This window comes from Anopheles merus, chromosome 3R (assembly GCF_017562075.2).
Source record: "Anopheles merus strain MAF chromosome 3R, AmerM5.1, whole genome shotgun sequence".
NCBI lineage: Eukaryota > Metazoa > Arthropoda > Insecta > Diptera > Culicidae > Anopheles > Anopheles merus.
In genome coordinates, this window is record NC_054084.1 from 47330944 (window position 1) to 47348289 (window position 17346).

General features: G+C 39.0%; 1 protein-coding gene and 1 long non-coding RNA gene across 17 annotated transcripts in view; one reads left to right on the forward strand and one right to left on the reverse strand.

The window, feature by feature from the left end:
- The window catches only part of LOC121597081, a 39323-nt gene extending 23475 nt beyond the window's left edge, over positions 1-15848 (forward strand). For both annotated transcript variants that reach the window (XR_006005378.1, XR_006005377.1), the window contains exon 4: positions 12356-15848. This is a non-coding gene — a long non-coding RNA (uncharacterized LOC121597081). The remainder of the gene's footprint in view (positions 1-12355) is intronic.
- LOC121597079 (tyrosine-protein phosphatase Lar) overlaps positions 1-17346 on the reverse strand; it is a 235062-nt gene that overhangs the window by 168146 nt on the left and 49570 nt on the right. For all 15 annotated transcript variants that reach the window (XM_041922582.1, XM_041922581.1, XM_041922583.1 and 12 more), the window contains one exon: positions 7906-7951. The gene's annotated coding sequence lies outside the window, so the exon portion shown is untranslated. The remainder of the gene's footprint in view (positions 1-7905; positions 7952-17346) is intronic.

The following is a 17346-nucleotide window of genomic DNA, read 5'->3' on the forward strand; positions in this document are numbered from 1 at the left end:
TTTTGGCACACAAATATTTCCTTCGCCGTAAAGGATATGGATACATTTTTTAAGCATACTTTTATATTCTTTTGAATGTGTTAGTCCGTATCTCTGTACAGTTTTACGACTTTCGCCCTCCAAACGTTCTTGTTTTATTCATTTTTCTACATATGTACAACTCGTTCCCGTTTCTTGTTCCACACCAAACTCGGACAAATAAATCACACAGATGCATACTTACATAGCCAAACATCATCATTCACCATTTCCGCATAAGAAACCAGCACGGAACCATAACATGAAACCAGAAAAATAACAATAATACAATATGTCGTGATCACACAGATCCTTCGATTGATCGACGATCGGTGGTTTCCGGTTATGGAGCAAAGGAAAACATATTATGCTTCTCCCAGCCGAACGTTTACGGCGTTGACAAAAAGCGGAAATTATACAAATATTTGTTGCGTGTTTCATGCACGACCAAAGCGTCCCTTTCTTATTCGCCAACAAACACATATACCACAGAATCAGAAACTGTGTCGACTGACGAGCCCTTTGTCGTTATTGTGCACAGAGCAAGAACCTTCAAATATCAATAATAATATCGCAAAAAGGGACATTCTCTGGAGGGCCATTCTTTCCATTCCATCTCATGTACCCATCAACCTCCATGTGGGCCATTTTCTGGCCGGAAGCATTTTGCGTCAGAATCTGTTTTTCCTATTGATTTCGATTGGAAATTCATTGGCCCTGCCAGGCACCGTGCGCAGCTTCCGACACGGCCGGAGAATTATTTGATTGAATGTGTTTGTCGTTGAATTCGCATACCAGACACGAATCAGCAGTCACCCTATGGACGAGTTATGACATAGGATTGAAACATAAATTTTCACATCAACGCAGCTGCTGTCAAATGTTGGATCATATGAAACATTTGTTCGTTGACACATTTGTGCGTTTCTGTCTTTTTAAAATACTTTTTATTCTCAAGCAACATAATGCACGTACAGGTTTTTCGTGCTACTTGGAACACAATGCAAAGTACATTAACCATAAACACGTTATAAATATCATCATTACACCACATTTATACAACAAAACATCGTGAAATGAGAACAACCGTACGGCAAATTCGCACGCAAGCCCACCATCATCTCCATACGTTTCACACCCGCATAAGCCCACAAAATTGCTAAACAATGTTCGTTGCATATGTGTGAATGCTGTTATGTAGGTAAGCAATAAGAAACAAGTTTCTATGTGGCAAATACATTAGCTTCACTGTAAGTATTAATAACCGATTTCAGCACACACCAAGTCAAACTATGTGATAAATTAATGAGCACGATAAAAAAAAACACAACTCAAAAAGCTCGTTAATATTGGTTTGCACCAACGATCTTTGGTGCTTAGTTAGTATAACCTTCAAAATTAGGTTGTTAACACACCGCAGAAAACGTTCATCCAATATACCAAATATAGTTTAAAATACGGTTTAACAACAAGACGGCATCTTACCACACAACAAAGCAATTCATGATATAATGTAATGAGGCCGAACATATTTGAATATGTTCGATTTTAGCTACGGTCACCATGTATTAAGTTTGATTTTGGATACGGTCGCCATGTAATGAGTTCGGAGATAGTTACGGTCACCATGTAATGTGATGATCGCACAAGTGTAAATCGTGTATCGTCACGGTATGTCTGTGTTTCGTTGACATGTATCGAGGTAGAATAACACTGCGAAGAACAGGTATCGAGGTAGAATAACACTGTTCGAAGCGGACTTTTCGACACTAGATCGTCCAGGCGATCTTGGAAACCCGTAGGGAAACCTTAATGGAAACGTGGGAGTTTAAAAGCCTTACCATGGGTAGGGGGACATGACTTAACTTTTGAAATAAGTAGGAGGGCGAAGTTTTTAGCCAGCGTAACGTCTTCTATCTTGACAGACGTTATGGAATGTGTTTGTGTCCCAATTAAAGGATATTGATATGAGGTGCAATTTATACATTGTATCGGAGTGAGGTGTTTGCCATTATATGCATATGCTGCACTTTTAGTGTTTTTACGAAAGGAACGTTTCTACTGTTCTATCCAAAGAACGGGTGCGTTCGTCGATCTTGCCTACGCTGCGCTTTTAGCAATAAGTTGCTATGCGTTCTCTGTTTGTCCACTTTGCTGCAGTAACGCTTGAATTGCTTATGTTGCGCGTTTCGGTTATTTTCGATAAATGTGTCTCAATGGTTTTTTCTATGTACAGTATGGTCTGGGTATGTTGCTATGGTGTGGTTTGATTTGCTGATGTGTTATAAAGAATGTATTGCAATAGTGGGATTTGGCTATCCGAAGTGTGTTACAATGTGCCTATAGCTGATAATGTGTATTATAATAAGTTCTTTATTGTAGATATGCTACATAATGATAGAAATACCTTTTACAAATTTGATGCTAAAACATATGTTCATATAATTTTAAAATGAGATTACGTTTAAATTAATAAGAAAGTAGTTTCATATGTATCAATGAAATCTTTATTTAAATTTCACACGTATTACACTTAAGTGTGTATGTTTATGTGAAAAGCTAGGAGTGAAGATATGGGATCTGTAATTTGAAGACAAAAGTAATGACATTAGTCATAGCGGTAGTAACCAGAAGTACCAATAAGAGAATAATGCATAAATATTGGTTTTCTGTTAATAACTCGGAAACATTCAAATGATAGATCTAATAGAGTGTTTTCTTTAAATATTATTATCAATAATGAACCACTTTTATTCCATTTCAAAAGCTAATCAAGCTAATAAAGCTGATATTAGAAAAATGCGTTGTTAAGTTGTGCAATTAACTGCATTTACTCTCACATCATTAGTATTGCCTATGTTACAACAAACATATTCACTAAAAATAGCCCATCAACCAATTCAATTCCATCCGAACTCGTTCACTAAAATTTCGGCAAACCGTGCTCATTTATGCAATTCAACAATGCAATTCAATGTATCCATGCATTTTCGATATCCTTCAAAAGCACATTAGGTTTGTAACGTCCTTTTTCTACCGGTTGTGATGACACTACTGCAGTCTCATAACTCTAAAATGACCCAAAGTCCTGCAGATTAGAATTCGTCTGGTTTCGAAAAACTTAAACGACACCACACACACAATAGATTTAAAGTGCTACAATCTTCTTACCCAACCGCCACTGCATCACAACAATATAGGATGCTCTGTATTATTCCCGTTGCTTTAATCCCTTTTTATAGATACTTTTTTGGAACAGTTTTACGACCGCAGTTAATCATCTTGTGTACCACCGTACTCGGTCACCCCCGCAACATTGGATTCTATTATTTCTGCATAGCCTTCAGTGTGTGCACCCGCCACGGGGAAAACACAACCACAACCATCCTTGGTGCTAGCAGCAAACAGCAGGATTGTGGCCTTCGTTCCGAGGATCGTTGTTTCTATGCCACCTAGCGATAGCTGGCTTCATAATATCAGGTAAGACTGCAATTGGCGAAGGTGAAAAACACCCAGCGGACGAGCGTGCCATCGTTCGCGGTTGGTGGTGGTGGCCATTGAAGCCGCAAAATTTTATAGTCCAAAAATTTTACGATGCCATATCATAATTAATGCAGCAATTTCCACTGGAAAACCCCGGATCACGTTGCTTATGTTTCTGTCGCGTCTCGTGCGAATTCGACCAGCACAAATGTATCCAAGCCTGGTGTGATGATCCATTCTAATAGAGGGGGTTTGCGGAAATCGGAGAAGGTAAAAATCCAGACTAAAATCTGCCCTGATGGGACGGGCGAGCATTTTCGCCGCGGCAAATGGTAAAGTATTACCAAGGATCACACAGCAAGCCGTTCAGGCTACTGTTTCGTGCCACCGTTCTCCAAACACTGGCAAGCAGAGGCTCCCGTGTGCAACGGTCCGTTGTCCAACTTTTGCCATTTACCCAGTTCGATGTTTGGCTGCTGGCTTTTCACCAGTCCATCACCTTCGCGGCCATTATTTTTACTTATTTTGGTTGCCTTTTTCCAACCGCTTCCGAAAATGTTTTCGATTCCCTCCGGCCCGATCCGTTTGCCGTCTACCATTTTCGATACCAACAATCGGCCAGGGATCTATTCTGTTTGAATTTGATGCATCAGGAACACGCCGAGAGGATCGTTGAGTAAGGGAATTCATAAAATATAAATAATCGTAAAAACCCGCCGCACTTTTGGCGACAGTGTCACAATCACCTACTGACATGTTGAGCGTGTAGTAGCGTAATACCGCCACTGTGGTCCACCAACCACGGGAGCGAACATAGCGTCCTGGCTTTTTTGTCGCTGCTCCCGCCACAGCACCAACACAAGTTGCACCAACATTGCGGTGCCGTTAGCAATTCAATTCAATTATCAATTTGAAACGCATGGTGGGAAATTGGTTTTCATAACTTAACTTCATGAGCTATTTATCTTTCACTTTTTTTGCATTCCAAGCCAAATTCGCTACATGCAGCTATGCAGACCGGGATTTCTTTCTTTTTTAAATCAATCGATTTGAAGTTCTGAAATTAGTTCCTGTTTTTTAAAATAAATTGTCTCTCAGCGCCGAATATGATTACAACCGTTACTGCTAGCCGTTATATAATAACGAGTAATGCTCTTTTCATCTTCTTCGACACAATGTACAACACGCGCCATTTAATGATCTTCTCTCCATTGAGCTGTAATTGATATTAACAGATGATACGACCATCAGAATAACACCACACTGACTCTATAATTCATCTCTACTACCTTTACCGCTCGCAACGTCTGTGCTACCAAAACGATTTTATGGAGAAAAAATATCCCACAGGGAGCAATTTGAGCATCTCGCATCACAGCCATACACGTCGTTTTGGCGTGTGGTGATTGCTTCCGAAAAAAACCATCTCCTCCTGCATGATAAATGGGCTCAAATTAATCTAATCCTCATTGCACATTAAACAAATAATAAATGTACCATCACAGCCCCAAGGGTACGCCGAACAATGCTTAACACGCCCTACTACACTACACACCGGATCACCAACAGATGAGGAAAAAGATAACATCAAGATCCTATCATATCGAACCGACTGTAAACGTGGCTGGGCGTCGGTGGAGTTCAGATTTCCAGCCAGTGTGAAACTTATTAGGGAATTGAGTAGAAAGAAGATCACCCTAATAGAACATGAGCGTTTCATGGCCGCTACAGATACACAAACTCAGGTGCAAATTGTGCTCTCTACAACTCACAATCCTTTGTTATATATTTGTTGCAGAGGAAATGCCTTCCACTACTACTACTACTACTACTACTACTACTATTTCACATTACCTCGTACAAAGGCGATTAGAATACAAATGATACCCATTATAACAAAGCCGATACCTATGAACCACGGCTAGCCTGCCTATTGCAACAACTTTCCATGCATGCATTTTAGCCATGCCCTCACGTACACGTAACAACAAAATGGTAGCGGAACGGATTCTAGGTATATCGACAAATATAGCTGCATACATGCAGGCTGAAAACCCACATGAACAAATTTCGACAACATTGCCCATACTACCCGTAGGCAAACAGCTAGTAGCGGCGGAACTATTCGGCATAACCGCAATAAGGCATAACCAGCAAATTAATAAATTTCGGATATATTGCAGCACGAATTGGGTTAAGCCCTTTACATACATACACATAAACTCACGTAGTAGTCTAGTATTCAGCAGAGTTGATCCGCATGTACCACCTTCGTGAGCTAATAGATGTGTCAAGTCGGACCATCAAATTTTGTAGAACGATGTGTTCTGGCGCTGAACTGAAAATGATGCATGCAGGCGGAGTAATGCACGCGTGGTGCGTGTGCCTCAAATTGTGTGCTTGGCCGTTGTAGCTTTCCATTTTCTCGTGGTGATGTTTTAATAAATTAGGATTATTGTTCTAGTTATGCGGATGGTTTAATCGAATGTTTGTTTTCCAATCGGTGTATACAATATCTCTGCATTTTTAATGCTCTGTAAATTACCATGCAAAACATGACCACACATTTTATTGCGCTAAATGGAGATGAAAATGTTCCACAATAATTGATGCAATAGTCTGTTTATCTAACATATGTTAACTAGCTTTTGCTACAGGAAAAGTTTCAACGCAACTTTCATTATTAGAACATGTTACTTAAACTACTTAAAATTCTTCTTCATTAGTTATTAATTGTAGCAATAATGTGAGATCGAGATAGTAAAAAGATAATATTTTTTATTTCAACAAAATATGAGAATATGACTTGGCGTATTTTTAGAGGAAAGCTATATAAAATTTAACACGTTTGCTTTATAACATCGAAGCAACGAAACCCACTACTTTCTCAACCGCTTTCCACTGCGACGACAAACATCTTCAGCACGATAACAATGAAAAAGCCACAGATGGTCCCGAGCACTTGACTAATCTATGATTAATCCTTGCACTAATCCAAGTGCTTCATGGATCGAAGACATAAATTTGCCAGCGTTGCAGGAATGTGGGTTAGAGAGCGAGGAATGGCTGAATCCAGCCAGATTTGACAGAACCATGTTCTAGAAAGGATCGAAAGGAAGATAAATTTGTTTCGCCAACAAACACTTCCTTTATTAGAAAGACGCTCGGTTGGATGCTGATTCACAGCAAAGCAACAGTAAAAAACAGTACTGTCACGGCAGTCTGTTATGTTCCTATCAAAACTGCACCAAACAGCTAACGTGTTTCACCACAAGAAAAGAAAAACAACCCAAAGCGTAAAGCAGTATGCACAAACCAAGAGCTCCATAGCAGCAATGACAGCTAACCGTAAACCGAACAAAAAACGACAAAAACAAAATACACTCAAAAATTGTAGCACATACTAAGGTCCAGCATAACTCCATACATTCAACCGGTAAAGTTGCACTCATCGAATTTCTTCCTACTCCGGATCTAACAATTTTCGGACAGCTTGGTTCCGTAGATGGTAGTTTGGGACCATTTCTGGCGAGCCTCAATAATCCGCAATCGGAAGAAAATTGCCACAAAGTAGCGGTACGCTAGCTCACCAACACCTTGGTCGCGAACGTTGCACACAATTATACCCGGGTTTACCGGATAAAGAGCGGGCGGTCGTTTCCAAAAGAGAAACGAACGATGGGTCGCTATAAATTTTCGAAGATTTTCCTCGCTCCATAAAACCAAAACCAGAACAGGATGACAGCCAACTGGCCATTCTTGTCCCGGTATCACTTCACAGCGCACCGTACCTACGTACAGGTGGAAATAGGGAAATTATAACATTCGTTGGAGGTTTTTTTTTCCCGCCATACCCCCTACCTTAGTATGTCGTATATAGCGGTTCATGGTGCGCGTTGAAACTCACAAAAAACAATCGCTTGAAATTGGAGATGAGTTACGGTGAGCCGAAAGGAAGGAGGTTTAAAATAAGATTAATCCTTATCTTTCGGCTTCACACATTGACCACCACCTTGATGACAAACGTATGGAACTGCTGTTCTTTTTTATTTATTTTTTCTTCTTCCCTCTAGAGAATACAAGCAATATCATTCACTCATCCACAATACCCTTGAAATCCTCATTATCCATCTTGCCTTTACCTGGACAAATTCGACGACCAAGGTATCTCTGTTGCACTGATTTGAAAAGGACAAAAAATGACTTTCGGAAAACATTTATCTTTCTCTCGTGGGCAAAATGCCTACAAGAAACATCAACAATAGATGGTTACGGTCGAAACAAAGTGTTTGGCCCTTTGCTTTGATGATGTCATATGTACTGTATCGCGAATCATCAAGTTGCATCGTTATTCAATGTATAGTTTTTATAATATAAAAGTTATATGTGTTGATTATTGCTTACCTGACATTGTCTGAACTAATGAAATATCTTCAATTGCAAGCGTCATCTGAAAACAAAACCAAAACAAAACAGAACACTTTAATTATTGAGAACATCTAGTTGGACATTTAGTAACTTAAGAACCATTCAGTGAACCAGTAAAAGTGAATGTAAAACTTTTACTTTTATGTTATAATATATCACATATTGACGTAATATCTCAGGCCGCACATACACGAAGCGCGTTCACCGTGGCTGCATTTAACGTGTATAACTCGGATGTCGAACCAGTTGGCGCGAAGCCACGGGAGTGACAAAGAGTTGAACATTTCACAACTTTGTCAAAACTTCTTGTCGGCGGCAAAAAAGAGCTTTTCTCGTGGCCGCATCAAAACACACATTGACAAAACATGAACGACAAAAAGCGCAAGCCACTGAATAACGATCGATATTTTGTTTAATATAGTACTAAATAGATACATAAATCAATTAAAACCATGCATTTTAGCAATATTACAATAATAATGGATCACTACAGCGCCAGATAAATGTTTGTTAATGCTTTTTCGCAAACGTCAAATTTTGTCCCGTGTTGTTAACTTTTGTCAACTATATTTTCTGGCTGCTCCAGGTTACAGTAGTAGTAGTAATTTCTTTCTTCTTCTTTGGCACAACAACCGTTGCCGGTCAAGGCCTGCCTGTACCCACTACTGAAGTGAGCTTGGCTTTCAGTGACTTATTGTTACCATAGCAGGATTATCAATCCCACGTATGGGGGCACGGTCTATTCGGGGCTTGAACCCATGACGGGCGTGTTGTTAAATCGTACGAGTTGACGACTGTACCACCAGACCCGCCCAGTAGTAATAGTAGTATTTTAGTAGTAGTAATAGTAGTATTTTATTTCGAATCGTAGTAGTTAATTTAATTATGTTTTTTTTTTCTTGCGATAATGGGCTTGACATTTACACCTTCCTTATTTAAGTTTTCTGTTTCTGTTTCCTGCATTTTTTTTAGATTTTTATTTGATATTTTGTGCTCCAGGTTACAAAATATTGACAAAACCTCACGTTTTGAAAAAAACTGTCAGCATTTTGTCAGGCCCGTGGCCTCGCACCTAGTCTTAGCAATGAAATGTCATTCACTACCGCGGTAACGCAGAAATACTGATGGTGGTTATCCTTGCTGAACTGTTCTACTGTTATACGCGTTTTCCACGACAGCCGCCAACGCGCTTTCTAGATTTGCGACCTCACGTTTAAATTTGAACATTTACATTCACCTACAACCGTCCACTTAGTAGTCCTTAAGCATTGGTTGTTAGCCCGGACAAGAACCCTCGTGTGTTTCGTACAATCATAATACAACCCTTGTGATGTTGTTTTTTTTGTTGCTTTCCTAATTACCTCACGCCTATGATATTTATTTTATAAATCTTCTTTCGCTTCATGGGACATACAATCAAAGTGGTCATGCTGTCTCTAATCGATTACATTACAAATTGCAAACTTATTTATGCCACATAGTCGAGTAACCAGCCTTGGCATGAGGGAACGGTCCGACAGCGAATTACAAACAGCTTACAATGACTTTGTGAAATTTAACATAAAAAGTTTATTACATTTAAAAGATGAAAGTTCCGATTTAATAATAGAAAGGTTTATAAATTCCATGTATTCAACAAGTATTTTCTTTTCCAAATCGAAATTTAAAATTTACCGTCAAAATGGCTTTTTTTTCTTATTTTGTTTTTAATTTCTCGTTTTTGATCCGACTCTTTTGAAGGAAACAAACCCTCGCTTTTGATCTTTGATCACCAACTCATCAACCACTTGAATATCCCTCGTTGTGGACTCATGCTATTGCCCGTCAAACATTGCGAGGGTTGCGAAGTAGAATCATCTGCTCGAAATGTAATGTTTTTTTTTATAATCTTTTCCTTTTATTCATGAATTATTATGCTTGCGGTTTTATTCGTCAAAAAGATCATTATTTAAACTTTTGAGGATTTTTGCAAAATAAAATATCTAAATTTAGGTGTTTAGTAAGCTATAATTTGCAATGTTATACCTGCTCTCAGGGTGCTATAATTATAACTGCTAAAACTAGCGGCGAAAAAACTGCCAAGGCTCACAAGCTTTTTAATGGGAGGGCTCTGGGGCAGTGAACTTGTATGGCGTACGAGCCCTCACGCGCCCTCGCTAATCGCTGTAAATTGCATGGCGGGTAGTCTCTATATGTTTATGTATCTGTAACTTTTGCAAGTTCAATACTCTCTTTCATACTTTCTCCGTCAATACCGTTATGAAAACAAAAAATTGGTAGGTGAATCAGCTTTCAGGCCTTTACGAGTTCCCACGACTGTTTCGTAGCTGCTTTTTCTGTTCGACAGTTACTTAAGAAAGGATGGCGAAGGCAAATTTTATGGTATTGCAATTTAGCATGCTATAAAGAAAGCTGCAACATAGTTAAAAAGCACAACTGAGCTTGACTCTCAAAGCTCTATTTTAGTACTTATGATTAAGCTTTACCCGTTGTTACTTCTTTCACCAGATGATGTATGATATCAGTGTTCTATACTCACACTAGGTAGCGCTCGCAGCGTTTAAAGGAAATCATGTATGTTCGTCAAATAGCGAAAACATACACTGGGAGAAAATACTCGATAGAACCGGTCAGAATAATGCCAACTAGCATATCGAAGGGAAATTCTTATCGCGTGTGATTGCGCACCTCTCAGCTAGCAGGTGATGGTAGTGGTTGAGTGGGTGATTTGAATTGACAAATGAGACATTAGATGTAAATTTGCCGTGATCGTCAGACATAACTCGTTTCCATTCGTATACAGTTTTTGACATTCCTTTTTTTTTAGGAATAGCCTTTTTTAATGTGACAGGGCAACAGGCACACATTCCTTATTTTTTATTATTAATAGCCTTTTTTATGAGAGGGCAACAGGCACAGGTTTTAGAATCATATTATGGAACAGTTCAATCACCTGGTTGAATGTTTCAAACCAATAGATGAATATTGTAAGTATGTGAAGAATTCTTATGATACAATGGAATCCATTCAATATAATAAGACTAGTTAGTGATGGCATTATGTAATAGGTGGTAATAAGGATGAAAGCATCGCAAAACATTTTTGTTAATTTTATTTACCGTTTTGATTTGATTCCAGCTAAATTTAAGCTTACATTAAGTTTATGATATTTATCGTCATAGCCGGTCTCATGGTACAGTCGTCAACTCGTACGACTTAACAACATGCCCGTCATGGGTTCAAGCCCCAAATAGACCGTGCCGCCATACGTAGGACTGACTATCCTGCAATGGGGGGAAATCAATAAGTCACTGAAAGCCAACCCCACAAGTGGGTTGGCAGGCCTTGACCGGCATCGGTTGTTGAGCCAAAGAAGAAGATTTATCGTCATATCATAGTTTATCAACAGGATATTTTTAATAATAAAGCATCACCATCAGATCAGGATTTAAAAGTAAGGCGAAAAAAGGCGCGGGAATTCAAACATGTACAACAATTACCGCACAGTCCACCTCGATAACGTAAATCTGATCCAAGTTCCAACAGTCAATACAATATGTATCTACACATTCCGTATGATATTACAAGTTTACTGCATATTCATATGCTTACAATGCTTGCTATAGTTATGTCGCAATATTTTACAATTCAACTGCTGCATACAAAAAGAAAACATGCGATTAGTTACATTGCTCTCATAAGAAGAGAAATCCCTACGAGGTCCAAAATATATGTAATTTTACAAAACCAGGAAGCAATAACATAGACCACTCATACAGGGTTTCCCATGATTTATTGGTCATTTCCCATGATTTTTTGGTGCGTTCCCACGATTTTTTTATCGTATCCCATAGATTTCAGGTTCGTTCCCATTATTTATTGGTATTTTCCGATTGGTCCAAATACAATTGGACCAAAAAATTCTGGGAAACACCAAAAAAATCATGGAAACGTACCAAAAAATTATGGGAACCAACCAAAAACTGATGGGAACCAACCAATAAATCGTGGAAAACCCTGTATCTGTTCAATAATTTAACAAGGCCTCAAAGTTTTGCCAATACTACTATATTTAGCCCGAAGTAATACCATATTGCGCAAATACATCATGCCTCTTGGACTGAATGTCATCATCTGACCTGATACAAGTAGCACAGTTTAGATTACGGGTAAATAAATACCATCAATGAAACATGGCGCTTGCAACGCGTACCAAAAACTCATTACCTTCCACCGAAATTACAGCTTCAGATTATCCGTAAATTACATATTCCTGAGCACACGCATCATACACGCAACACAAACATACATACAACTACACACCTGGATGCTCTACTGGTCTGATGAGGCTCTCAGGGCGCTTGAACTTCTGTACACACCCCATTAATTATAACTATTGATTAATTCGTCCCTTATCTCTTTGCAGGGATGATATAGCCTCCAACGGCACTGTTCGAGAACTTGCCTAAATTCAACCAACCTCCATCCGATCACTACACCAGAACAACCTGATCATGATACAGAGGAGGAAAGTGTGGAAGAAAGAGCCATAATCACCATCATCATCACCATCACCATCATGATTACCACCCTGCAACGACAACACCACCAGCTCTCGCCCAGTTTACTGTAGCCCCAGGCTCTGCTTACGAACTCCATTGGAAAGAAATGCAAACCTTTTCCCCGGCTCTCGAACAGGGATCAAATCATGCAGAAAGGATTCATATTTCTACTCCTACACCCTGCTTGATTTGCCTGCCCGGTTCGCTATTCGTTCAACGCAAGCTGTCCCCATGGCGGCATTTCAAACAAAATCGGCAAACAACACAGGCGCACTCGTGGTAAAATTGCAGAGCACTCATCCCTGGGCTCCCACACCAGCTGTCGATGAATGATGATAAATTTGTAATTAATTGATGAAAAATGGCATCACCATTCGCATGCGAGTGTACTACGGACAAGCACTCCAGTACGGTGGAAAGCTCTGCAAGAACATCAGCGCATGGGCAAAGCAATAACGAAAAAATAACACAGACACATACTATGAAATCCAATTCTTTGCTCCTGCCACACGGAAGATCCACTACCATTTGGCCGAGTTTTGTTTGTGTTATAACTTCCCCGTCGTCAAAACGTCGTTCAACAGCGGAAGAAAGATGATACTAATTTACCCGTCATAAGCAGACATCGTGGAACCGGGACGTGCGCCACTCATCTACCAAGCCAGAAAAAATGGCTAGTTGGAGAAAAAGGACAACGAAGCGCAAACACCAGCAACAGCACAAGCAACAATGGTTTTCCAAAGAAGGCTGAGCCAACCATGAAAAACAAGTACTTTATGGGAGGAAAAACTTGACAGGACCAACTCTCGCGCTTCAACAACCATCCAGCAGTCGCACCATGAACCTTCGAAGCGGATACGAGAGGATCCGTGTGAAGGATTTCACATCAGAAATTCCATTCTGAGGCATGTCGTTGGAATGCCTTCATCATTCTTCTACGTTCCATTCATCGTTTACACATGGCTCGTTTGCTGCTTTTCGGACACATGCTTTACACGCAAAAGAAACATACACACAGAGAAAGCACACACGACATGCACAGGGGCTTCTCATTCCACTTGCATGTATTACAAAAAAAAGTCACCACCTTTTCATTCAAATGGTCCTTTCAGAAAAAAGTGCTTCTCTACTTTTACATTCTTACGCAAATATACAAATTTGGATACAGCGTGTGACGTATACCGTAAGTTTAAACGATCTATTGTTTTGTTGATTCCTCTGCACAACACATGCAGTGCACAACATTATTCGCTTTTGCTCATTCATTCTTTTTGTTACTTTCTTACTCAAATGTTGCGTTGCGAATGATCATCGGTGCTAGCGCTTCTGATACTGTGCAGAATTTACACAATAGAGAAAAGCATACGCATGACACAAGCGCACCTCAAGTATATTCCATTCTAGGGACTCTCAGGGCCAAACATTACAGCGTTTCTAAAAGCAAACGTAATGTGCAGGCAAACATCAAAAATAAAGAAAGAGACAATCCACTTCTGAAACATCATCTGCCTGCTGGAATCATTTTCATACTTTAAGTCGAAAAAGCATGACGCTATTGCGGTATCATTCACGACCGCTATCCTCCAGCAAGAATCAACAAAAACATAACGAACGTCCGTATAAAAGAAGTTGTATAAAAAATTATCGCAATTGTTGAGCGAAGCATATACAATGTTAGAGGATGTATATACCTTGCTGGCATACATTTGTTTCCTCCATTTAGCTAAACACTGTGTGCCCGTTGTGTTCCTTCAAACATTTTATTATACATTCGACCAGTGGGCAACGGCCATACAAACGCCGGGATAAAAATCAATTCCTTATGCTATTGCTGTTTTTCTTCATTTAATACAATTGCTCTTACTATACAGGGTAGTCCTATACTAAAATCGTCAAGACAGCGAATAAAACTTAATAATTATCGCTCACAACATTGCATTATTGCGTATCAGTTAACAGCATCAACAATAATTGTTGGGAATTAAAACGAAGGCGGAGTAAGTTTCTTACAGAAAATGAAAATTTTAAGCATTACGTGCTAAAAAACTTGTGTTTTTCATGGTTGGTTTTTGAAAAGAGCTGATTCCTATCTTACGACCTTTTTAAACTATTTTTCCTCTCTTCAGCTTTGTTTTTGTCTGTTTGTTTCAAATGTCTGTTTATGACAGGTAGTTGGATACTGGTGGTGTATGGCTCATACAACAACACGTCAAAATCGCTCGCGCTATTTTCAAGAAAAAGTTTAATAATTTTCGGGGTCGCGGATGGTCGCAGCTAATTTCAACGACAAAACGTAGGAAAAATGTTGATCTTTCCTATGGTATACGACTCACGAGTGAAATCGAGTCGAATCATAAAAAAAATCACTCTCCAACATGAAAATATCCTAAAGTTCTGCAGTGATGTTTGGTTTTCAATCATTTATCAACTATAAAAATAAGTTTTTGCAAAATATTCAGACATATCATCAAAGTATGACAAAAACCCTTTCCAACGACACATTTATTATCAAAATCTAACCATCATATACTAAAATATGATGGTTTATGTTCGGTCGAAAAATAGCTCTAATTTAGGACAAAAAAACACAAAATTTATACTTTGATGGCCTATATCTCAGTAAGTTTAAGATTTAAACGTGAAATATTTTAGTTTCAACTAAGTTTAAGTAACTATTTTGAGAAAATGATTATGGTGTAAACCTACGATGAAGATGGTTTTTCGATTTTTATACAGGCGTTTGCCCAATGTGCAGTGGAATGAGTGAATTGATAGCATTTACCATTTAGACTGTTATCCATGTTGTTAATTATTGTATTCCAATTATTCGCTGGAAAACATTAAAAAACATTAAAAAAAGATGAAAGCCTTAAATTCGTGCCTAGGAAATGACTGTTTTAAGAAGTCATAACTAATATAATAACTTTTGGATAACAGGACAACAACTTTCGTTAGTGATAGGTTATGGACGAGAAAATGTTTCAATATCTAGTCACTTGCTTAATTGACTGTATCATATACAGTTAAAGGTCAGTATTTATTCTCTGTGCTATGGCATTCAAATGGATAAAAAAATACAAGATAAAACAAAATATATGCATATGAAATATGTAAAATGTGTTGTACATCTCTGCGTGGATGACCGATTATACGTTTCCTATGCAATGCAAATTCAATAAAGAATTATCGCAAATTGTCACTTTTACTGAGTTTATGCGTATGAAAAATCAAAACATGTAGTCTCGGCTCATATTTCTTTCAAATTATCTACACCTCAAAGTCCTTTCTACTAGATTACAATGAACAAATAATTCAGAACGAAATACAACACAAAGAAATACGATAAGAGTTTCAGATATAATGCAGACAAGGTTTTAGCAGGCAGCCTGAAACCATTCCATACTACTATGACAATTAGTTGTCTTGTTCTGCTTAAGACACAATACAATGGAAGCAAACAAGCTTATCTTTCCCATCCGATAACTGAACCATATCAACAAGACCCAAGCGCGACAGCAACCAGAGTGAAAGTAATTGGAAAATTTAAAATATGGCTCACATCAATTTAGTCGGCCTTCGGGAATTTGGCAATTCCGGACGCTTAGAAGATGGATCTAGTCGCACAATTTTCGTACATCCTCTAGTGCACCGTTGTTTTAGCGATGTTGCCTTTACCTCCGCTGCAGAGAAAAAATATTCCCAGAATCAGGTTAAATTAATCGTTCCGGTTTTAAGCAATTTCGTCCGCTCGTCGGCTATGTTGCTTTCCGTTCTGGTCATCACCGTTGCTGTTGTTGAATGTCTTAGCTGGTTTACCAGCTGCAACCAAATTTCGATCCACTAGTACACATCAGCCAATGCACAGCACACAGCAGCTGAGATGTCAACATTCCATCCGATTTGCTGCACTAAGGCTGTATTCTTGCTTCTTCGAACAGGTGTAGCTACATTTTACTATTGCTTGCATAGGGATACATAGAAATACATAGAGAAAGAAAGGGACAGCGATGGAGAGAAAGAGAAATAAAGGAGAGTGAGGGAGTGAGAGACAGACAGAAGAGCGGAAATGTTGAAGCGGAAATAAATTTTCTAATTTGCTGAATGTACATTTAGAACATTTTTCCCATCTCACAACGGTGCACCTAAATTAAACCGAACAATGTTTCTTACTCGAAATTCCTCATGGGAAGGGAAGGAAAAGGAAACCCTCGAAAACTCGCTACAGAAACACCCAAGCTAGACGAACAATCAGTAGCAAAATCCTGTCCTAAAGCATATAAATAGTGCACGTACCGAACACACTATATGCAACACGAAACGAACGATCTTAGGTGCGACCAACAAGTCATTGTTTCTTGCTACAACTGCTGTTCGCAAACAAAAATGTGCCATCTATCTCTGACCAAGCGGGTTGCTAGTATAGAAATTCTTACTCGCAAAAATCAACAATGACGATTAAGGATTGCAATGCGTTGCGAATTGTTGTGTATAGAGCCGGATACGATACCCCACCACCATCTGCCAGTTCATAAGGAAGACACAATCAGATGTAGAGGCTTATATGCGGAACTATTGCTAAAAAGCAATGAAACTGCTTCAGCACTCGTACGCGGTACAATTTCTACTGATGCATAATATACACAATGTACAGGATCACTCATAATCCTCGTATAGAATGGTCGATGCGCAAACGATAGAACTGTAAGCATCCGGTCGAGTAGGTTTTCACATTTTTGAAGATAGACCATTTTTGGTTTTTTTGCATACCTCCCTTCACGGTGCTTCTATCATCTCAACCATCACTTCAATAAGCAATACTGCAAAAGTACAGATGGGAACAAGAACGAATTTATTT